This window comes from Thalassophryne amazonica, chromosome 13, assembly GCF_902500255.1.
Source record: "Thalassophryne amazonica chromosome 13, fThaAma1.1, whole genome shotgun sequence".
Classification (NCBI taxonomy): Eukaryota; Metazoa; Chordata; class Actinopteri; order Batrachoidiformes; family Batrachoididae; genus Thalassophryne; species Thalassophryne amazonica.
In genome coordinates this window covers 63,625,082-63,649,419 of record NC_047115.1, presented here as the reverse complement: position 1 = coordinate 63,649,419, position 24,338 = coordinate 63,625,082, and the positions used below count along the sequence as shown (strand labels likewise).

The window sequence follows — 24,338 nt, the reverse complement described above, 5'->3', positions numbered from 1 at the left end:
CCATTAGATGCCGTGGCTCCTCCGTGGCAGGACAAGATGCATCCAGTGCCTGATGCATGTGTACAGCTGGGCCTAGTTCCACTAGATGGTACGGCTCCTCTGCCAGGCATCATGATCCTTTGGAAGCTCTTCGATAAAATAAAATAAACGAATATAGCCAGAGTGCTCACATCGTCCATCCAGTCTGCTCATACGCATGCATGGTGTGTGGGTGCTGGCCAGCTGCAGAGCCAGGGAGCTGGATGCTGCTGAACTTGTTCAACCACTCCCAGAAGCGCTGTTCCTCTCCGATCATATAAAAGGAAAAATGTGTGTCAAGCTGTCACTAGTTTCCCCCACATGTTGCACATTTTCTGAGTTGCAGAGACGATGTAGTAGGGGTACGAGGTAGAGAGGCCTGCATTGGGGATTGGGTCCTGCTGGGTCCCACAAGGCCCAACGCAAATCTGGCGGGACGCGGGCGGCCAGAACTTTTCTGCGGGGGGGCTAAAAAAAAAATGCACTGTGGGAACGGAATTGACAGGACGACTCAGTCAGCAAAGGAAAATAATTTAAAGTATGCGGTGTCCACATGCTACTTTCAGCTTAAATACAGCATCTTTAATTTAACAGGTGCAATGCATATAACAGGAGTGAACAGGTACACATAGAGAGACACAGACACAGTGCGAGTTACCACAGTAACACTGCATGTATGGCACACACATTAAACTGTTTTTAAACTAAATGAAAACAAACAAATAGTAGTGCTATTCCTGACCGGTGCATCAAAAGACATACAGGCCAGGTAATAAAAACAAACAACCTCATGAATCTCTTTATTAATAGCCTAAATTACGTGTTTTCTCCCACGGACGGGAGGAGACACAAAATTAATGCATTTCTATACTGTGTGGCATAAATTCTCAGCGTTTTGCAGGTGTGGGTGGGAATGGACAGGCACATTGCAGGAACGGGTGGGAGTGTAACACATACGTTGCGGGTGCGGGCGGTAACATCCAAAATTCAGCGGGAGTGGGCGGGAAGAAATTAGTCCCATGCAGGGCTCTAGTATGAGGTGTTCGCCTGCGATTTAGCAACAGAGTTTATGCTTGAATTGTTTGGTCTGTTCAAAAAGCAAGTGACATGTAGGCGCCTCTCCATGACTGAAGTGAGAGGATGTGAATGGCTGCGATCCTCATGCAGAACTGCGTGGATTTCCTCTGGGATGCCATTTGCAGGCTGTTGCAGCACAATGAGATACTAGCCCAGTGGTGGAAAACGAGGGCCAAGACACTGCAGGTTTTCCTTGCAACCAGTCACCTCAGCAGGTGATTTCATTAATGATCAGGGTGTTTATGTTTAGGGGAGAAGCTCATCAGCAACCCACCTGCTGAGGTGACTGGTAGCAAGGAAAACCTGCAGTGTCTCGGCCCTTCATGGCACATACTTGCCAGCCCCTGTACTAGCCTAAGACAGGAAACACCTGGACAATATACACTTAGACCTTTGTTCTTCTGCAAAGATATCACCATCACCACACACCTGTGTCTATCAACTACTTGAATCCACAAGATGTTCCCAGGCATATCTTAATCTTAAAGACAGAGGACCCAGAGGCATTAACGACATGGCCAAGATAAGTGAAACACTCCACAAGTTTGATGTTGTCACAACAAACAGATGCATTTCTGATATCTGAGTCAAGGACCTCCCTGAAATCCCCACTCTTGATCCAGGGCAATCGCAAACCCAGACACTTGAAATCCTCACTCTGCTTTGCAAGTGCCACAAACAGGGTATCCAGTGATTCTCCAAATACTGAATCATCGCATGCAAAGTCACGGACCCTTTCTTCACCAACAAAGGAACACAAGTCACTGGACTTCATCATGCCACAGTACACCCAATCAATTGAACAGAGTCAGAGGCAGACCACATCCCTGCTGAATGCCAAAATTCACTCAGGAGAGGTTATTGGTTTTGCCTCCACTCCACGTATTTCATCAAACAGGGGCTCACATATTACTTAGGATTATGGTAGGCTATGATACACTGTTGTGCCGGTTTTCTCAGTTCGTCAAAATATAAGCAGCATGTCAGGTGTTAACTCAGGAATGAGCACTACAACTTGTGTTACGAATTAGTTCAAATTAGTTGCCAATTAAAGATACCTTTTTAACGCTGAATTATTGGGTGATATCTCACATTTTTTCTGCTAGATTTAATGACATTATTCAAACCTTGTGTAACAAGGTGAAGTACAGACTGAAAAGATGTTCCTACTAGCTTGACTAGTGGAAAATTCCCCTTTGGCTGACCTAGCAGCGTCTTTGTCTCAAGTACGTGTGATCTGGCATTCGCACCCCGCCATGGCCACAAGGATATGTCATGCAGTCACACTTGACTACAGCATTTTTAGCTACAGCTGCTAATTCTGTTCCAGGTCATCTACCAAAAAAAGATTATTATTGTAGAATAAATTCAACTCCTATAATGCTGGTCAACTTTTTTTTTCTTGTATGGACTTTGAGAACTGATTTATGGTAATTTAGGGGTGCTGAACCCAAATCTGAGCTCAGATTTCCTCTATCAATCATGTTTTTTTGCCGTCAGCATGTTCCGTATTGATGGAGCCGCAAAAGTTGCTCATTCACTCATGGGTTTGTCGCCATTAATCATGCACAAAAGCAGCTTCAAAGGCAGAGATTTTAAAGCAGGTTCATGAAATGTGAACAAAAGCCGTAATATCTTTATGGCGCTGAGGAGGTGTGCGAGACTGCAGCTTTTGCTTCAATGCTTGATACAAGAAATACACTCAACAAAAATATACGAGGGCTGTCCGTAAAGTATAGGTCCTTTTTATTTTTTTCAAAAACTATATGGATTTCATTCATATGTTTTTACGTCAGACATGCTTGAACCCTCGTGCGCATGCGTGAGTTTTTCCATGCCTGTCGGTGACGTCATTCACCTGTGAGCACTCCTTGTGGGAGGAGTCGTCCAGCCCCTCGTCGGAATTCCTTTGTCTGAGAAGTTGCTGAGAGACTTGCGCTTTGTTTGATCAAAATTTTTTCTAAACCTGTGAGACACATCGAAGTGGACATGGTTCGAAAAATGAAGCTGGTTTTCAGTGAAATTTTTAACAGCTGATGAGAGATTTTGAGGTGATTCTGTCGCTTTAAGGACTTTTCACGGTGCGAGACGTCGTGCAGCGCTCTCAGGCAGCGTCATCAGCCTGTTTCAAGCTTAAAACCTCCACATTTCAGGCTCTATTGATCCAGGACGTCGAGAGAGAACAGAGACGTTTCAGAAGAAGTCAGTTTCAGCATTTTATCCGGATATTCCACTGTTAAAGGAGATTTTTTTTAATGAAAGACGTGCGGACGGGTCCGCGCGTCGGGACGCAGCCGACGCGGCGCGGCGGCACAGGAAAAACACCTCCGTGTTGATAACCATTTGTTAAAATCCAGTTGGATTTTGATGGCTTTCAGTGGAGTGAGTATATGAGAAATTGTTTATCAGCTGGAGATGTTCCAACTTGTCCTCAAGGCTTCCAACAGAGGTGTTTTTCCTGTGACGGAGCGTCGCGGCGGCTGTGAGCCGACGCTGCAATCCGCCCGCACGTCTTTCATTAAAAAAATCTCCTTTAACAGTGGAATATCCGGATAAAATGCTGAAACCGACTTCTTCTGAAACTTCTCTGTTCTCTCACGACGTCCTGGATCAACAGAGCCTGAAATGTGGAGGTTTTAAGCTTGAAACAGGCTGATGACGCCCGCCTGAGAGCGCTGCGTGACGTCTCGCACCGTGAAAAGTCCTTAAAGCGACATAATCACCTCAAATCTCTCATCAGCTGTTAAAATTTTCACTGAAGACCAGCTTAATTTTTCGAACCATGTCCACTTCGATGTGTCTCACAGGTTTAGAAAAAATTTTGATCAAACAAAGCGCCAGTCTCTCAGCAACTTCTCAGACAAAGGAATTCCGACGAGGGGCTGGACGACTCCTCCCACAAGGAGTGCTCACAGGCGAATGACGTCACCGACAGGCGTGGAAAAACTCACGCATGCGCACGAGGGTTCAAGCCTGTCTGCCGTAAAAACATATGAATGAAATCCATATAGTTTTTGAAAAAAATAAAAAGGACCTATACTTTATGGACAGACCTCGTAAACGCAACACTTTTGGTTTTGTTCCCATTTTGTATGAGATGAACTCAAAGATCTAAAACTTTTTCCACATACACAATATCACCATTTCCCTCAAATATTGTTCACAAACCAGTCTAAATCTGTGATAGTGAGCACTTCTCCTTTGCTGAGATAATCCATCCCACCTCACAGGTGTGCCATATCAAGATGCTGATTAGACACCATGATTAGTGCACAGGTGTGCCTTAGACTGCCCACAATAAAAGGCCACTCTGAAAGGTGCAGTTTTGTTTTATTGGGGGGGGATACCAGTCAGTATCTGGTGTGACCACCATTTGCCTCATGCAGTGCAACACATCTCCTTCACATAGAGTTGATCAGGTTGTCAATTGTGGCCTGTGGAATGTTGGTCCACTCCTCTTCAATGGCTGTGCGAAGTTGCTGGATATTGGCAGGAACTGGTACACGCTGTCGTATACGCCGGTCCAGAGCATCCCAAACATGCTCAATGGGTGACATGTCCGGTGAGTATGCCGGCCATGCAAGAACTGGGACATTTTCAGCTTCCAAGAATTGTTTACAGATCCTTGGAACATGGGGCCGTGCATTATCCTGCTGCAACATGAGGTGATGTTCTTGGATGTATGGCACAACAATGGGCCTCAGGATCTCGTCACGGTATCTCTGTGCATTCAAAATGCCATCAATAAAATGCACCTGTGTTCTTCGTCCATAACACACGCCTGCCCATACCATAACTCCACCACCACCATGGGCCACTCGATCCACAACACTGACATCAGAAAACCGCTCACCCACACGACGCCACACACGCTGTCTGCCATCTGCCCTGGACAGTGTGAACTGGGATTCATCCGTGAAGAGAACACCTCTCCAACGTGCCAAATGCCAGCGAATGTGAGCATTTGCCCACTCAAGTCGGTTACGACGACGAACTGGAGTCAGGTCGAGACCCGATGAGGACGACGAGCATGCAGATGAGCTTCCCTGAGACGGTTTCTGACAGTTTGTGCAGTAATTCTTTGGTTATGCAAACCGATTGTTTCAGCAGCTGTCCGAGTGGCTGGTCTCAGACGATCTTGGAGGTGAACATGCTGGATGTGGAGGTCCTGGGCTGGTGTGGTTACACGTGGTCTGCGGTTGTGAGGCTGGTGGATGTACTGCCAAATTCTCTGAAACGCCTTTGGAGACGGCTTATGGTAGAGAAATGAACATTCAATACATGAGCAACAGCTCTGGTTGACATTCCTGCTGTCAGTATGCACATTGCACGCTCCCTCAAATCTTGCGACATCTGTGGCATTGTGCTGTGTGATAAAACTGCACCTTTCAGAGTGGCCTTTTATTGTGGGCAGTCTAAGGCACACCTGTGCACTAATCATGGTGTCTAATCAGCATCTTGATATGGCACACCTGTGAGGTGGGATGGATTATCTCAGCAAAGGAGAAGTGCTCACTATCACAGATTTAGACTGGCTTGTGAACAATATTTGAGGGAAATGGTGATACTGTATATGTGGAAAAAGTTTTAGATCTTTGAGTTCATCTCATACAAAATGGGAGCAAAACCAAAAGTGTTGTGTTTATATTTTTGTTGAGTGTATGTTTTCATATCTCAAAAATGTGATGTAATTGGCAAAACCCAACACCAGATTCTGGTTCAGCACCCCCAAATTACCCCAAATCCATTAGAAAACTCCATGCAAGAAAAATCGAGTTGACCAGTGTAATATTAATAATATAGTTCAGGTTAGGGAGCATGCGTTGGTGTTGTGCATCGCCACCACACTACAGAACCACCTTTGGTTCTGGATGGTAATCACCTCAGCAGACATTATGTATTCAATAACGTGAACATTTTTGACAAACTGATCAAAATAAGCATGTGTGGAACAATATTACTGCATGTCATTAGAAAAAAAAGTGTTAAATAATAATATTTCAACCACATTACTTGAACGATGCCATGACTGGGGTTTGACTGGAAAAATAAAATAAACAGTCTGTTATCTCTAACGATGAATCACACCGATATTAAACTATAAAGATCCATCAAATTCCACATAAAGAAGACTGAAAGTTCAAGTCAAACGTATCACACACACGCTGGTAATCATTGCAGCAGACGAGCAGCTTGGCAAGAGACTTGATTATACAGCCGGCTATCCTACACAGGAAGACGACAGCGTGGGCTCGTCTCTAATGACTCAGCGGGACCTGGACTGGACTGACTGAGCTGATTATGTCCATCTCTGCAGCGAAAACCAAAGCAGCACACCAGCAGATTAGAAACAGCCCCTAAGTAACACAACAGTGTGTTGCTAACAGAAAGCAAATTTGAAAATTCTTCAGCAGCAACTTGGGTCCAAAATTTGTGCAGCTTGATGAAATATATATTTTAGTTGTATCCACTAATTCCACAAATGATGTTGTTGTGGAACTCAGTAGAAAGTGCATAATGACTGCTTGAATCATGCTTGTGTCCAAAAGAGTGATTAACTCATGAGTGTAAAATAGATTCCTCAATAAAAGCTCCTAAATGGGATTAAAAAAAACAGGTTATGACTGGGTAGTATGTGGGCGACTGCGACGGAATGACGTCAAAGTGATGCCTGAATATAAAACTAATTTTACATTCTTTTATTATTATTATTATTGGTTTAAAAGCTTTAATGAGGTTGGAAAAACTTTTCTTTCTACTCACCGGACATCATTTTGCTGTTGAGGCTTCTTCTGCCCAACCAGGTTCACCGTTCTTGCTTGTATCGGTTTTCTTCTCTGAAATACAGAAAGTTTAATGGTGTTACGGCACAGTATTGTATCGATGATTTCTTTTTTTTTTTTTTACTGAGCTCATATTCAGGAACTTTCACATGGAATGACATTCAAGTGAAACAGGATTGGTGAAAAGAAGCACAAATATATACGTAGAGTTTAAAACAAGTGAGCACCCATGTGCAATTATAAGGGCCCCTTCACACATAGTGCGAAGTTTGAACGAAGTGTGCACTTAGTGCGCATGATGCAGGAATCGTGTGCAAACAGTGTAATGTCATCCCTTCCTCCAGCGCCTCGTACACCTGTTGCTACAGCTATTTGCACATACCAGCGGCAGAAAGACAAAGTGTGCGCTGTGCGAACCCATCGCACCCTCTCGTGGCAGGTGTCGGCCAAATTCCAGGTGACACGTATGAACAACTAACACCGCTCGCATGGCACTTAGAAAATGTGTGGCCAGTCGCACTCTTCACATGACAGCAGAATGCAGACGACCACTGTCGTACTGGCAGAGAAAAGTCCCACATGACTGTGGCCTTGGTGTGTGCGCTGAGAACTGACAGGAGGCGTGGCTTCCGACAGAAGCAGCTGTGGTGATCTGTCATTCTGGACATTCCAGCTACACAACACCTACTGTGTTTTGACAGACATGGACTACCAACTGTGTACTGTGAGGTGCGTGTGTCTGACTGCTGTATTTACGTGGGCATAAATAAAAACATATATCGCCATGGTGGCGACAAGCTGCAGCCAGCAAGCGCGCGCATGAAGCAGACATTGACAGCCTGCCAGGTTGAAACGGACCATAACATCAGAACACGCAGCAGGCGATCTGACTGTCACATCACCCACATGAGCTCTGTTCCACATGATGTAGTGTCTGTGCTGCGGTGCGCTATCTGCAAGACTCGCCTGTCAGGCAGGACATGCGCGCAGCTGTCTGGATGCACTGGACCAGTAGTTGTGGACATCAGAGCACACTGCTTCTCATTCATGTCACTTCATGACTGTATGTCAGTAACCATGGGTCATCTACAGATGAACAGACGGATCATATTTGTATTGCTCGCTTGATAAATGCGGTGTTTTTATATGGTGTTGGATTTTAATTTTTTTTTGTAATACTTCCATGTCCTTCCTGATATGAGGCAGCTTCCCACAGCTTTCAAAGAACAGCTCTGTAGCTCAGTGGTAAAGTTGCTGACTGGCAATCAAAAGTCTTGAAAGGCGTGAGTTCACATCCCGGGTGGTGTGGTTTTTTTTTTGGTTTTTTTTACTTTTTTCTTTTTTTATTATTCCACATAAGCAGCATGAAGTGGTCCCACAGGTACCGGCTAGTTTTTATTTCTTCCACATAAGCGGTACCATGTGCTACACCTGGCACTGTTCCTGTTTGAAAGACAAAGGTGCGTGCACAAACTCTCACACCAGGTTCGTGCACACCTGCCCGTCGGCACAATGTTTCCTGGTGCACTATTTTTAAGCTGTTTCATCGTAATTGACCAGACGTTGAACTATGTGTGAAGGGGCCCTAACCTATGTTGTTTCCACAGCCATAGTCGCATACTTGATTTGAAATCACAAACTTGGCTATGGTAGGCAAACACTGCGACAAGGATGCTGAAATCCCCACCTTTCAGTGTCTGACATGTAAGGATTAATCCCTGCACAGCACTATGCTTGCCGGATAGCAATATAAATTCGGACTCATGCACAAACAACTTGTATAAATAGATTTGTTTATAAATGGCTCTTATGAGTGATTTAGGAGAACTTAACCAGATCACTAATTTTCTTGTATTTTGAGTTTCTTCATAAGTATGTACAAAATCTACGAGTGCTCCAGACCTGTATTACCAGTGGTGTAAGATTAGTTTTATACAGTAAGGGGAGGTGAGGTAATGTGCCTTATACTACAGTGTGGCTTATATACTGGGTGGGAGTGGGGGGGAATCACACATTTATTTGTTCGTAATAATATTAATTATGATGACTATTTAAATAATAAAAATAAACTGTAATAATAAAAGAATATATGCCAGAAATAAAAAGTGCACTACAACAATGCACAAAAGTCCCAAATTAAAGAGCTGATAGTCAGAGGTGGGATGAAGTCACTGTTAAGTCATTCTCAAGTAATGAATCACCAAGTCAAGTCTAGTCTCAAATCAGGTTGCAAACAACTGATGGTCATTATGACTTGAGAGTGACTTGTTGGTGACTTTGTCCCACCTTTGCTGATAATACAAAAAATACTATACTCTGGTGCAACTTATACGCTGGTGCAGTTTTTCCTCTTCAAGAGGTATTTTTGAACAGGTGCGTTTTTATACTCCAATGTGACTTATACTCCTCAAAACACGATAATTATTGCCGGAGTTTATCAGTGACAGTCTGATGTCATCCAAACCAACATTTTTATGAAGTGACTGGAAACTTCATTACTTTGAAGCACTTTTAGTTTGATAATTACTTTGCCATTACCATGTTTAACTCAGCAATTTCAAATGCAGCATAATTCAAAATATACAGTTGCATGCAAAAGTTTGGGCACCCATGAAAATTTTCATGATTTTCCTTTATAAATCACTGGTTGTCTGGATCCGAAATTTCAGTTAAATATATCATATAGCAGACGAAAACACTGATATTTGACAAGTGAAATTAAGTTTCTAATATTTAGAGAAAGTGTGCAATAATTCTTTAAACAAAATTAGGCAGGTGCATAAATTTGGGCACTCTTGTCATTTTATTAATTTGAATACATATAGTGTTAATTATTGGAACACAGAATTAGTTTGGTAAGCTCATTGACCCTTGGCCTCCTTACACAGGTGAATCCAAACATGAGAAAGGGTATTTAAGGTGGCCATTTGCAAATGTTTCCCCTCTGTATCTCTTCTAATGAGTGGCAATATGGAAACCTCTAAACAACTCTCAAATGACCTGAAACAAAGATTGTTCAACAACATGGTTTAGGGGAAGGATACAAAAAGCTATCTCAGAGATTTCAGCTGTCAGTTTCCACTGTGAGGATCATAGTGAGGAAATGGAAGACCACAGGCACAGTACTAGTTAAGGTTCAAAGTGGCAGGCCAAGAAAAATCTCAGATAAGCTGAAGTGAAGGATGGTGAGAACAGTCAAAGTCAACCCACAGACCTGCTCCAAAGACCTACAACATGATCTTGTTGTCTCTGTGCATCGTTCAACTATACAGCGCACTTTGCACAAAGAGATGATGTATGATGCTGCAATGCAGAGGAAGCCTTTTCTACGTACATGCCACAGAATCTCTTGAGGTATGCTAAAGCACATTTGGACAAGCCAGCTTCATTTTGGAATAAGGTGCTGTGGACTGATGAAACTAAAATTGAGTTATTTGGACATAACAAGGGGCAGTATGCAAGGCTGAAAAAGAACACAGCATTCCAAGAAAAACACTTGTTACCAACAGTAAAATTTGGACGTGGTTCCATGATGCTGTGGGGCTGTGTGGCCAGTGCAGGTACTGGGAATCTTGTTAAAGTTGAGGGTCACATGGATTCCAGTCAATATCAGCAGATTCTTGAGAACAATGTTCATGAATCTGTGACAAAGTTGAAGTTGTGCCGGGGCTGGATCTTTCAACAAGACAACGACCCAAAACACTGCTCAAAATCTACTAAGGTATTCATGCAGAGGAAGAAATATAATGTTCTGGAATGGCCGTCTCAGTCCCCAGACCTGAATATTATTGAAAATTTGTGTTGTGATTTTAAGCGGGCTGTCCATGCTCAGAAACCAACAAACCTGAGATGTTTCGTAAAGACGAATGGTCCAAAATACCTTCAACCAGAATCCAGATGCTTATTGGAAGCTATTGGAAGCATTAAGAGGCTGTTACTTCTGCAAAAGGAGGATCTACTAAATATTGATGTATTTTTTTCTGTTGGGGTGCCCAAATTTATGCACCTGCCTAATTTTGTTTAAAGAATTATTGCACACTTTCTGTAAACCCTATAAACTTCATTTCACTTCTCAAATATCACCGTGCTTGTCTGCTATGATATATTTAACTGAAATTGATGATCCAAACAACCAATGATTTATAAAGGAAAATAAGGGAAATCATCAGGGGTGCCCACACTTTTACATACAATTGTATTCACAGCCTATCGAAATATTTTTTTTTTAATTTAAGATAAGGTATTCCTCTATTTGTTCCACAACAGAGAAATGCTGTTGGGGTGGGGAAGAGGGGAACAGACCAATGGCCCACCCACCTCAGAGAGATGCGGGGGGAACAAACAATGGCAATAAAAAAATAAAATGGTCTTTATCTTATTGGGGTCACAGTTTCTCCTGGTGTACACATTATGCCAATATAAAAAAAAGCCACACTTCTTTATATATATTTTTAAATAATGTGCATATGTCATGGACATGAATGAGCGAAGCTCATCAGAATCTCACCATGTCATTTAGGTCCTTCAGACTTTATTTTGAGTAAATGCTTCAGGGGAGCATTAGCATGGCAAAAACCTTTTGCCTTTTCAAGCATTTTTCTTTATTTGCATCACACATGCCTGGAAACGCTCCTTGCCATCTAGCCATGTCCTTTAGGTCCTTCAGACGTTTTTCAGTAGAATGGTTATTGGGAGCATGAGCATGATTAAAACCTTTCAGGTTCTGGGGGGGGGGCTCTGCCCACCCAGATTCCCCACTTTTTTAAGTATTTTCCTTATTTTGCCTTTTAGCATCTGGAGGGGCTCTGCCCCCACACTCCCCATCTTTTTAAGTATTTTTCTTTTTTGCTTTTCAGCTGACCCCCCCTCATTACAGCCCTCTTAACTCCCTGCCACTTTAAGCATTTTTTTAATGTAGATGTAAATTAATATTCAAAGTTTTCAGCTAGTTGACAGTAGGGCTGTACAATATGGCCAAATTATCATATCTCAATATTGTCATATAAATTGTCATGTAAATGTCACTTATACGAGGTCTATTAGACAATAAACCGACCCTTTTATTTTTTTTTAACTATATGGATTTGAATGACGTGCGATTCCACCAATCATGCTTGAACCCTCGTGCGCATGCATGAGTTTTTTCACGCGTGTCGGTGACGTCATTTCCCTGTGGGCAGGCTTTGAGTGAGATGTGGTCCCGCCCTCTCGGCTGAATTCCTTTGTTTCACACGCTGCTCGAGACGGCGCGCGTTGCTTTATCAAAAATGTTTTCTGGACCTGTGAGGAATATCCAAGTGGATACTATTCGAGAAATTAAGCTGGTTTTCGGTGAAAAGTTTAACGGCTGATGAGAGATTATGGGGTGTTTCTCTCGGTGTAAGGACTTCCCACAGAGCGGGACGTCCTTCAGAGCTTCCAGGCGCCGTCGTCGGCCTGTTTCGACCTGAAAACATCCTAATTTAAGGCTTAATTCACCCAGGACGTCGTGAGAGAACAGAGAAGATTCAGAAGAGGCCGGCATGAGGACTTTATGCGGACATTCCACTGTTTAAGGACATTTTTTAATGAAAGACGTGCGCGCAAATTCGCCGAGTCATTTCCGTGATGACTCGGCGAATCTGTGTGCGCCGCGACAGGTAAGACACCTCCGTGTTGAAAACCATTTGTAAAATTCATGCAGCTTTTGATGGCTTTCAACAAGTGAGTAACTGAGAAATTGTTTAACAGCTTGGGCATGTTCCAACTTGCCCGTTAAGGTTTTTTTCCTGTCGCGACCCCCCGCGGTCGGGTCCGGCCCGACATGCGACTCTGCCCGCACGTTCTTTCATTACAAAATGTCCGTTAACAATGGAATGTCCGAATAAACTCCTCATACCGACTTCTTCTGAAAGTTCTCTGTTCTCTGACGACTTCCTGGGTCAACAGAGCCTGAAATGTGGAAGTTTTCAACTTGAAATGCTGCCGCCTCGAAGCGCAGATCGCCGTCAGGTGCCGTGGGCCGTCCTTACGGCGACACTACCAGACCAAAATCTCTCATCAACCGTTAAAATTTTTACTGAAAACCAGCTGAATTTATCGAATGGTGTCCACTCAGTTGTGCCTTAGAGTTTTGATCAAACAAAGCAGCAGTCTCTGAGCCATTCCTAAACAATGAAAAAAATCGACGAGAGGGTGGGCCACTCCTCACTCAAAGACTGCCCACAGGCGAATGACGTAACCGAAAGGCGTGAAAAAACTCTCACATGCCCACGAGGGCTCAAGCATGTCTGATGTAATCACACGTGATTCAAATCCATATGGTTTTTGAAAAAAATAATAAGGTCGGATACTTTTCTAATAGACCTCGTATACATGCTATCCACATTCTTGAGCTGCTTAGGTGTGTAGGGAGAGGTCCCATGGGATAAAAAAGCTTTTCAACCTACGATCCCTGGATCTCAAGACCAGGCACCTAAGTGGCTCTACTCTCTCTTTTTTTTTTTTTTTTTTTTTTTAAGCTATATAGATGTACCTTAGTAAACACTAGTAGAGTTCCACCTTAGATTTTGAATGTATAATAGAAGATATACCTTACTGAATTGTCACATCAATATGATATACGATATGACTATTTGACAAAAAGTGCAGCAACAGTGAAAATTAAACATTCTTAAACAAAACAGTAATAATACCACACTCATTTTCATAAGGTTAGGACACTGTGCCCTCCAAAAGTATTGGAACGCTTGGAATTTCACACATTTAAATTTGCTTATAGCATTTTAAATACAGTGGTGTCAAAAGTACACACATTTGTTACTTAAGTAGAAGTATAGATACTGCAGTTTAAAAACACTCTGGTAAAAGTTGACGTATCAACTTGACCTCTTTACTCAAGTAAAAGTGAAAACGTATGTGCTCCAAAACCTACTTAAAGTATAAAAGTATAAAGTAACCTTTAAAAAAAAAAAAAAAAAAAAAGGTAGATGCCACTATATGAATTGAAAGCTTAATTTAAAAACTGATTCGTTCTACATGTGGCCCAAGACCCAAAACCCAAAATTACCCCCCAACACCACCCGCATGAAAATGTTTCAATTCTAGAAGCTCTGAAATGCAATCTGGGACTATTCCAGACAATAAACTGCAGTGAGTGCAGCATCCATTTAGTGAAGGAAAAAAAAAACCAACACAACTTTCCTTGTTCAAATTCATTCTAGTAGTATTCTGCTCTTAGTAGGATGCAGCAGTTTTCTAGTTTGTCAGACAGTTCTGGAGGAAATCACTGAAGAAATTAACACATTGAAAATATGGTTTGACCGAAACAAACTGTCATTAAATAAGACAGGGATGAAGTGGAGGTGTAAGAGTCACTAGGTGTTCACAGGAAACACTTATTTATTTATGTATGTATGTATTTATTTATGTATGTTCATTGTTAGTTGCTTTTATATTTGCTGTTGTGTTTCTATTCAGGTTCTTTTTGCCTCTTTCTCTAAAATTGTATATAATAATCATTAGATTATTAATATATATAAACAAAAATAAATTTAAGAAATATTACAATTTGAAAACAAATGCACCCGAACGTGATGAGAGCTGCAATTGCTTAATGCTTTTAAAATTGAAAATGCCATAGACATGCTAATGCGTTAGCATCGCTCCCATTTTTAAGTTATAAAATACATCTATCAACTGTTTCAGAAGACCATAACAGGTCGGTTTAACATAGAAAAGGTAAATAATACTCAGAGAAGTATGCTCTATAGGGAAAATTAAGCGAAAGAAAGAAAGAATAAACGAAGCAATAGGTCGAAGCATTGCTTCAATCTGCGAACCACTGCTTCAATTGGTTCACGGTTCAAAGCAAAGCCATGATGCAGAAAAGTTGATTACAGCCGCACATGACGTGAAATATATACGAGGTCTATTAGAAAAGTATCCGACCTTATTATTTTTTTCAAAAACCATATGGATTTGAATCACGTGTGATTGCGTCAGACAAGCTTGAACCCTCGTGCGCATGCGTGACTTTTTCCACACCTGTCGGTTGCGTCATTCACCTGTGAGCAGGCTTTGAGTGAGGAGTGGTCCAGCCCCCTTGGCGGATTTTCATTGTCAGGAAATGGCGGAATGATTTGGGCTTTTTTTCCATCAGAATTTGTTCAGAAACTGTTAGAGACTGGCAGCTGGAAACCATTCGAAAAATTTATCTGGCTTTCGGTGAAACTTTTACGGGCTTCACAGAGAATGAGAACTGTTACTACAGCTTTAAGGACAGCTTTAAGGACGCTCAGCGCACCACGCTCCGTGCCGCCATCGAGAGCCACAAACCACCGGATCATTTCTAAATGGATGGCTCTGTGGAGCCAGACCGTCATGTGCACTTTCTCTGGTTATCACAAGAGCTGGACATCAGCCATTTTCCGGCAGATTTCACTTTTAACAAGAGATTTTGTCATGGAAAGCCGAGCGGAGGCTTCGCGCATCACGATGGATTTGCTGATGGAGCGAGACAAAGGAACACCTCCGTTTTGGTCTCACAGGATGGCTTTGAGATGGCGTTCAGACAGCTGTCGGTGTTTTTTCCATCGAGTGATTATCCGAGAAATTGTGGATGAGTTTGGACATGCCAGAACATTCCTCCGCACGTCTGTCTCAATGTGCCGAAAAAGTGCTGATGTCCACGTCTTTTCACAATTCCTGTGCTAGTCAGACGACGTCCCGGATAAAACACAGTGTCCAGTTTGGAAATGAACAGCACATTCCACTGTTACAGGAGTTTTTGTCATGGAAAGAGGAGCGGAGGCTTCGCGCGTCGCGGCGGTGCCGCATGGCGCACAGCAACGCCGTGATGAAGCCTCACGGGACATGTTCTGGCATGTCCAGGCACATCCACAATTTCTCGGATAATCACTTGATGGAAAAAACACCGACAGCTGTCTGAACGCCATCTCAAAGCCATCCTGTGAGACCAAAACGGAGGTGTTCCTTTGTCTCACTCAATCAGCAAATCGGTCGTGACGCGCGAAGCCTCCGCTCGGCTTTCCATGACAAAATCTCTTGTTAAAAGTGAAATCTACCGGAAAATGGCTGATGTCCAGCTCTTGTGATAACCAGAGAAAGTGCACACAACAGTCTCGGATCCACAGAGCCATCCGTTTAGAAATGATGCGGTGGTTTGTGGCTCTCGATGACGGCACGGAGCGTGGCGTGCCGAGCGTCCTTAAAGCCGTCCTTAAAGCTGTAGTAACAGTCCTTATTCTCTGTGAAGCCCGTAAAATTTTCACCGAAAGCCAGATAAATTTTTCGAATGGTTTCCAGCTGCCAGTCTCTAACAGTTTCTGAAAAAATTCTGATGGAAAAAAAGCTCAAATCATTCCGCCATTTCCTGACAATGAAAATCCGACAAGGGGGTGGACCACTCCTCACTCAAAGCCTGCTCACAGGCGAATGACGCAACCGACAGGCATGGAAAAACGCACGCATGCGTACGAGGGTTCAAGCTTGTCTAGCGCAATCACACGTGATTCAAATCCATATGGTTTTTGAAAAAAATAATAAGGTTGAATACTTTTCTAATAGACCTCGTATATATACATAATATATAAACATTAAACTGAAGCCAAGAGTAACGAGGCTGTTTGTTTTAAAAATGTAAGGAATAGAAAGTACAGATACTTATGTGAAAATGTAATGAATAGAAGTCAGAAGTAGGCAGAAAAATAAGTAATGGAGTATAGATACCTAAAAAGTGTACTTAAGTACAGTAACGAAGTATTTGTACTTCGTTACTTGACACCTCTGTTTAAATACAAGAAATACAAAAAATAAAGAAAGAAAGAATAAAAATTTCTAAAATGATCTTCCTCAAACTCAAACTGAAAGCAAATCTCTAAAACTTGATAAAACCTGTAAATAATAATCAGTTTTATTGCCAGTTTTCAGGGGATGGAAACATGAACATTTGGACTTTATTTACATCAATTATGGAGAAATACAAAAGTTTCTTTCACCAAAACATCAAATCTTGACTTCATCTCAAATGTACTTTCTGTCAAATTGTAGCTGAACTTTCAGGTCTTCTTTTTAAGAAAATTGTCCTCTACACCACTTCATCAGGAAGCTGGGTTTTATATTTTTAATTCATTTATATCAAGTTGTAGAGATTTGATTTCAGTTTGAGTTAAGGAAGATAATTTTAGAAAAAAAATGTATTTAAAATGGAATAAATAAATATAGTGCATCAGATAAGAGAATATTTAGAGTGGAATCCTGCAAATGGTGATACAAACATCAAATTTGGCACAAATAATCCACAGACATTAACTCTTAAAAAAAAAAAAAATGGATTGGCCACTTGAATTTTCAAGAGGCAGCCAGGTAGGGGTCAATTGAAGAATTACACAGGGGTCTAAATCAGGGGTGGGCAACGTGTTCCAGAAAGGGGCAAGAGGGTGCAGGTTTTCTTTGCAGCCACTTACTCAACCAGGTGATTTCACTGATTAATATCACTTTGAGCAGATGGAATCACCATTTGAAGGATTGTTTGAGTTATCTGCTGCACTAATAAGCCAACAGAGAATGAACCAGCTGTTGTGTGTTAATTTAAACGTGTACATAAGGCAACCCGAATTAATGGAGAAATGCTGCTTTTAATAACCTGGACCTCATTTCGGACATAAAATACGATCATTTACTCACCAATATAAGTTTGGTGTCATTAGAAGTCCATAGTTCAAAAGACGTGCTCAGTTCAAATCTGAAGCAAACATTTTTCTTCTTCTACTAAAGTGGATTAGAACTTTTTGTGGTACACAGCACAAACTACTGGACAGGAGGAACCTAGCAGTCAATGTGACTCACTAATTTGAAAATGCAGCTCTTTCAACCAGACGTGTGGTGCCGTGACATGTCAATCATCTGTGTCCAATCAGATTTCAGGAGAGTTCAATGAAACCCCAGCCTCTGCTCTAGCTCCACCCATGCCAGGAAGTGTTTGACAGTGCTTGCCACTGAGTTCCCGCAAGATTCCATGGGATCTCGTCTGTCAATCCAGGAAGTGTTTGAAATTTGAACATTTCCTGTTTTACTGTGGATTTGAAAATTGTCACTTCCTGTTTAGGATGCCCTGTACCATGAGTGAGCTTCGCGCCGCTGCGTGACGCTTCGCTCATATTATGCTCTAAACTTCGAAGTGAAAACAAATATTCACAACATTATCCAAAACAAGAAAAAATATAAAACAAAATATAAAATGTGCAAATGTATACGCCTCCCTTCATATGACACTTGACAAGTCTAAAAAGAAGAGCTCAAATCATGACTTGAATTTGCCAGACTGCAAGGGGTAACTATCTAAACTTTCACAGCTTGTTTTCAGTGTGTGAGTACTGAAGCAATAGTCAAAAGTTGGTCTATGCAGAGACTCTGCCACTGAAGCTTGTAGCTCTTTCAATGTTGTCATGTGTCTTGGTGGATTCCCTCACTGATCTCACCTGGACTGGCAGAATAAGAAAAAAGCAGAAAAAGCTATAAATGTTGCAGTTTTATCTAAATAACACTTTTACAAATTGTCTCCCTATAATGGATGTAAGACTACTGGACATTATGGACGATGCCAGTCACCCTCTGCACACCATCATCAGCAACCAGAGGAGCTTCTTCAGCCACAGACTGCTCCTTAACAAGTGCAGGACCAACAGACTGAAAAACACCTTCATCCCTCAGGCCATCAGACTGTACAACTCCTCACTCAGGGGGAGAAGGAGTAACAGGAAGACAGGGGATGGGAAGGTGAGGAACAGTAGTAGCCAGTGAACAAGTAGTGATCAGTATGTCTGGTATTTATATTTGTAATTTTTTTTTTTTTTTTTTTTTTTTTTACTTTCACTTTCAATACTCAGTTTCCATGATGGAGTCTTCCCAAGTGATTAATAACATTATATGTAATCTAATCTAAGACAACTCCCATGTTCTGCCATATGATGGGCCTCATAGTTCAAGACAATCATATGATAGTGCTCACATCTCTAAACATTTTAAGCAATTTTTGGCTATTGCTTTCACTTTGCAAATAATCCAGGAAGAAAAATTTCCTTAACTGACAAAAATTAATAAATAAATACATCATGCATAGGCTGAAATTTTATAATTCACACGACAAATCTGGCATTTGGGCTGTCAGTTTGAGACCTCTGTTATAGATTGTCACTGTTATTATTCACTACACAATCCTTTGGTCTTCTATGACCAAAGGAGTGTTTGTTGCTGACAGGCCACAGATAACAGTCACATGTTTTCAGAAGGTCCATGGACACATTTGCAGTTCAAAACCATCTCATCCATAAACATGAACGGCCGGCTCTGATCATCATGTTCACAGAGGGAACTTAAGAGAGAAATTCCCGCCAACACCCACACGCTTCTGTTAAAGTGACTGAGTGAGCTGCAGAGATTTGATTGTCCTCCGGCTACTGTAACAACACTCAAGTCCTTGGAAAGTGAATTAGCATTGGAACTTTTTCACTGGTCTTTAAAAAGAAAAATATGCCTGCCCTGTTGCTATTTTGGTGCTTGTCCGGACAAACACTTTTTTTCCTTTTTTTTTAATAAGGCTGTAACATAAAATGTGGAAAATTAAAGTACTGTGAATACTATATCATATATACACTCAACAAAAATATAAACGCAACACTTTTGGTTTTGCTCCCATTTTGTATGAGATGAACTCAAAGATCTAAAACTTTTTCCACATACACAATATCACCATTTCCCTCAAATATTGTTCACAAACCAGTCTAAATCTGTGATAGTGAGCACTTCTCCTTTGCTGAGATAATCCATCCCACCTCACAGGTGTGCCATATCAAGATGCTGATTAGACACTATGATTAGTGCACAGGTGTGCCTTAGACTGCCCACAATAAAAGGCCACTCTGAAAGGTGCAGTTTTGTTTTATTGGGGGGGGATACCAGTCAGTATCTGGTGTGACCACCATTTGCCTCATGCAGTGCAACACATCTCCTTCGCATAGAGTTGATCAGGTTGTCAATTGTGGCCTGTGGAATGTTGGTCCACTCCTCTTCAATGGCTGTGTGAAGTTACTGGATATTGGCAGGAACTGGTACACGCTGTCGTATACGCCGGTCCAGAGCATCCCAAACATGCTCAAGGGGTGACATGTCCGGTGAGTATGCCGGCCATGCAAGAACTGGGACATTTTCAGCTTCCAAGAATTGTGTACAGATCCTTGCAACATGGGGCCGTGCATTATCCTGCTGCAACATGAGGTGATGTTCTTGGATGTATGGCACAACAATGGACCTCAGGATCTCGTCACGGTATCTCTGTGCATTCAAAATGCCATCAATAAAATGCACCTGTGTTCTTCGTCACCTTCGACACCTGCCCATACCATAACTCCACCGCCACCATGGGCCACTCGATCCACAACATTGACATCAGAAAACCGCTCACCCACACGATGTCACACCAGCTGTCTGCCATCTGCCCTGAACAGTGTGAACCGGGATTCATCCGTGAAGAGAACACCTCTCCAATGTGCCAAATGCCAGCGAATGTGAGCATTTGCCCACTCAAGTCGGTTACGACGACGAACTGGAGTCAGGTCGAGACCCCGATGAGGATGACGAGCATGCAGATGAGCTTCCCTGAGACGGTTTCTGACAGTTTGTGCAGAAATTCTTTGGTTATGCAAACCGATTGTTTCAGCAGCTGTCCGAGTGGCTGGTCTCAGACGATCTTGGAGGTGAACATGCTGGATGTGGAGGTCCTGGGCTGGTGTGGTTACACGTGGTCTGCGGTTGTGACGCTGGTTGGACGTACTGCCAAATTCTCTGAAACGCCTTTGGAGACGGCTTATGGTAGAGAAATGAACATTCAATACACGAGCAACAGCTCTGGTTGACATTCCTGCTGTCAGCATTCCAATTGCACGCTCCCTCAAATCTTGCGACATCTGTGGCATTGTGCTGTGTGATAAAACTGCACCTTTCAGAGTGGCCTTTTATTGTGGACAGTCTAAGGCACACCTGTGCACTAATCATGGTGTCTAATCAGCATCTTGATATGGCACACCTGTGAGGTGGGATGGATTATCTCAGCAAAGGAGAAGTGCTCACTATCACAGATTTAGACTGGTTTGTGAACAATATTTGAGGGAAATGGTGATATTGTGTATGTGGAAAAAGTTTTAGATCTTTGAGTTCATCTCATACAAAATGGGAGCAAAACCAAAAGTGTTGCGTTTATATTTTTGTTGAGTATATATATTATATATTATATACTATATATATTATTATATATTATATACTGTATCACTAGGTTATCAAATAGTACATGCTTTTGGTAAGGGGAATAAAAATCAGCAAGTTTGTCCACCTTTTCAGAATTTATTGTACACAATAGCAATGTAGAATTGTATTTAGACCAAAATAAGTTATGTTCTGAATAATAAATGATGTTTTATGTGCTCAAAGTGACATTAAACTATTGCTTGCTAATAGTTTTATTTATATTGTTGTTACCATGGCTGCACACCTAGACAGATGCATATACTGTAACCTTTCAAAGCCACACAGTGCATGATGTGCACAGATATAAGATTCATCAGAGTATTCTCAGCCGGTCTGCAATACAACCCACACTGTGCAGGTATTAGTCAACCCAGTGCAGCTTTTGAGTGCAGATCCCATTGTAAAGATGAACACTTTGCTTTGGCAGGCCTCATCCAAACAGTGACAAGCGGACACGGTGCAGCAGCCAGCTGTCCTGGATGTGCTGCTGCTGCTGCACTAACTGCCTGCTCTGCAGCTGCTATGACACAACTGCATCCACCACTTCTGATGCATGACTGAAAATGATGCATAGCCACTTAGAGCCCAGCTATATATTAGATATTTCCTTCTTTAGACACAATGAATCGATCTTCCGTAGTAGTGCTGGGCTATCATTCCAAACAGAGGGCTTAAAATAGAACAGGGGACGTAAAGCTGGAGGAGCGCCTCCCTAGGTGGGTCGGTCTGTCTTTCTATCTAACCATTTATGCGTGCAGCTCTGCACAAGCCATGCAGAAAAATGTGAAAAAGGCATCACCTCGAAATGAAATGTTTCTGGCATTCAGTCCTGCAAATCCCAGCAACAAATCTGAAGACTTTTATTCGTGCATGTGAGGTGTTGATGTTATATGGGAACCTACTGTTCTTGTGATGTACGCCTACTGGTTCTGCAGCAGCGTCTGAGATGTGTGTTGCAGGAGCATTGGCCTACATACAGTGCATAAGGATGGAAAAGCTCAACCGCACCCCAGAGCTGGGAGCAGCAGCTGGTGAGGTGCATGCTGCACAGATAAAAACCCAACAGGGAGGCATTTTACTATTATTATTCTCAGCGCCAGACTTCAGTGCGTTTTTATTTTTATTTTATTCTATTTTCACACTTCTCCTCCTGCTGCACGACTTATTTGCAAAGTGCAAAATACTTGTGCAACTGCTCAGTGAGCAAGAAGCCTGCTCCCTTATTGTGAATGAGAGTGATGATATGATGCTGAGTGCTGATGAGTAAATTATCAGGATGCTGAGCGTGTGACACACCCCTTCATCATCCTCCTCCTCCTTCCTGAGGAAGTTAACTGAGGTTCAGACATATGATCTGCATGGTGCATGCACGAATTGGGCCCGTGCATGTTTTTTTTTTTTTTTTTTTTGTGGCCTGCAGGGACTCCTGTGGATGGACACTGCGTGCGCGCAGCACCTGCAGGACGCAGAGACGCACGGTGCGCATTCTGGATGAGCGAAACATTTAGTCCGGTGTAAAAGACAGAATGGAGGTGGACCAACTGCAACTATATCATCCATAACTCTCTCTCTCTCTCTCTCTCTCTCTCTCTCTCTCTCTCTCTCTCTCTCTCTCTCTCTCTCTCTCTCTCTCTCTCTCTTACTTTAGCATGGCCTCCTCCTTCGCCTCCTCCTCCCGCTGCCGAGCCAGCACAGCCATGATGATCTTCCTCTCCTCCTCCGTCAGATGGCTCAGGTCCGGCTCCGGGATGGCCGGGGCCACGGGTGGGCGCGAGCCGCCCCGAGGGCCCACCGAGGCGAACATCTTCCACACCACCACCACCTTCTCTCTCTCTCCCTTTCCTCCTCCTCCTTCTCTGTTCGCCCCGGTCGGGATCACGGACAGAAAACCCTCTGGCGGAGCCCACGGATCACGACATGGCCCACGGACAAAGCGGCGGCTGGAGCGGCTGACGCAGGGTTCCCATGGCGGAGGCGGAGGGCAGCCAGGGCGGCGGCAGTGTCCGTACTTGCGGTAGTAGTTGTGGTAGTAGTAGTTGTACGTAGTAGTAGTACTGGTGGTGGTGGCGGCTCGGTTCCCGGTCGCTGTTTTCAGCCTCTCCCTCTCGCTGCTCCGCTGTCTTCTCCCCCCACCCCCCTCCCGCCCACCCGCCTCTCCCCTCCGCCACCTCCGTATTACGGGGAGCCCATATCTCCGGCGATCGGTCGGGATGACGGCGAACGGCGGGACTCGATTCCTTCAGAAAAGGGGCAGAGGGGTGGGGCGTGGGAGGGGGAGCAGGGGGGGAGAGGGTGGGGGGGTTGCCGAAGTCGCGTTCGTTCCGGGTCTCCTGGTCGCGTTGCGCGCGGTGCGTGTTGCGCCGGGGCGAGGCGGCCACTTCTCGTTTTGCAGCGCCGCCGCCGCCGATGATGCTGATGATGCTGATGCTGCTGTCAGGGAGACCGAACAGTCAATGGGACCGCAGCCCCACGAGCGCGCTCACTTCTCCTGCGGCGGGAGCGCGCAACCCTCATTTGAGAATGGGGGCTCCGCTCCGGGCTCGGATGCGCGCACACGCCAGTCTGTAGCGCACAAAATCATGATGAAGGCTGCCTCGAGGGTGCACTGTTGGGCTCACTGAGCGTTACACTAAATCACCGAGTGGAGTCTGCTCATGTCAAACTGTTCTCAGTCCGCATTCTGTGGATTTTATCCGGATTTTCTTCGCAAAACATCCAGTGCGCTCAGTGGAAAGCATCACAGCACAACACTGCTTTAAATAAAAGGAGGGGAAAGTTAGTTATAAATATAATTATGTTGAAAACAGGGGGCTTAAAATGAAATGAAGAGTAGAGGGCACTCATAGAGCACAGACTTTGGCCAAGGGTCTCAGTTTGCCTGTTCTTAAAGGACAAGTTCCATTTTTTTTTTTTTACAGCCACAGTTGCATTAAATTGTAACCAAGTGTCTGAATGTTCTGCACCTTTGACAGTTGCACTGTCTGACAAATCCCTCTAAATCCAAACTATTGTCAGACAGACTGAATGAGAGTGGCCACACAGGCCATCATGATACCCAAGGAAGCAAAAATTTGCTGTATACTTGAAATGAAACAATGCTCATTTGTGCAACAATACAGAAAGAAACATGGAAACGTATGATTTTATGCACTTTATATT

The 24,338-nt window shown here is 43.1% G+C and overlaps 1 protein-coding gene across 13 annotated transcripts in view; it reads right to left on the bottom strand.

Moving 5' to 3' along the window:
- The window catches only part of LOC117523394 (regulating synaptic membrane exocytosis protein 1-like), a 343,959-nt gene extending 320,877 nt beyond the window's left edge, over positions 1-23,082 (bottom strand). For 11 of the 13 annotated variants that reach the window (XM_034184908.1, XM_034184909.1, XM_034184910.1 and 8 more), the window contains exons 1-2: positions 22,823-23,082; positions 6,859-6,932 (exon numbers count right to left, since the gene is read on the bottom strand). The gene's annotated coding sequence lies outside the window, so the exon portion shown is untranslated. The remainder of the gene's footprint in view (positions 1-6,858; positions 6,933-22,822) is intronic. The other 2 variants (XM_034184905.1, XM_034184915.1) reach the window with 2 other exon arrangements.
- Between the last annotated feature and the right edge of the window lie 1,256 nt (positions 23,083-24,338).